The 510-nt window shown below is 45.7% G+C and overlaps 1 protein-coding gene across 1 annotated transcript in view; it reads right to left on the bottom strand.

Annotated features, from left to right (window-relative positions):
• Positions 1-510, bottom strand: part of LOC108765081 (putative nuclease HARBI1) — a 4,713-nt gene that overhangs the window by 1,198 nt on the left and 3,005 nt on the right. The window lies entirely within an intron of this gene.

Genomic DNA, 510 nt, shown 5'->3' with positions numbered 1-510 from the left:
CAATCTTAGGCGTTACGGGAATACGGGATATTAGTGAAGGGCGATTTAAAAATTACTCGGAGGAATCTTTAGTAAAAATTTAAAAGCTATTTATTTCTATATGGCTAAAGCTAATTTACATGATTAAACTAAGTCTAGTTACGATAAGCTTAAAATTTTATGTGTGTGTGTGTGTGTATTCTTGGTCGCGTGCGCGCTGAATAAAAAAAAGGGGGGGGGAAGGGTGACATGCAGATGTAGACTTACTAGTGCTGAAGATTGGTTGTGGAATGAGTCGGTTCCCAATGAGGCTCGACGTCCACGCAAGAGCGCCTGAGGATAGCGGTTGGCGGGTGAGTGGTGATGTTTGAACCTTCAAGAGCGCCTGAGGATAGCGGTTGGCGGGTGGGTGGTGATGTTTGAACCCCAGAGGTCACCAGGGCACTCGAATGATTTCCGCGAACTTGCATGGATTTGAACTCGGCGTGAATGGTTCTTATGACTCGGCGTGACGCACTTTCAACGGCTATT

Source organism: Trachymyrmex cornetzi, unplaced genomic scaffold (genome assembly GCF_001594075.2).
Source record: "Trachymyrmex cornetzi isolate Tcor2-1 unplaced genomic scaffold, Tcor1.1 scaffold1166, whole genome shotgun sequence".
NCBI lineage: Eukaryota > Metazoa > Arthropoda > Insecta > Hymenoptera > Formicidae > Trachymyrmex > Trachymyrmex cornetzi.
This window is presented reverse-complemented; position numbering and strand designations above follow the sequence as displayed.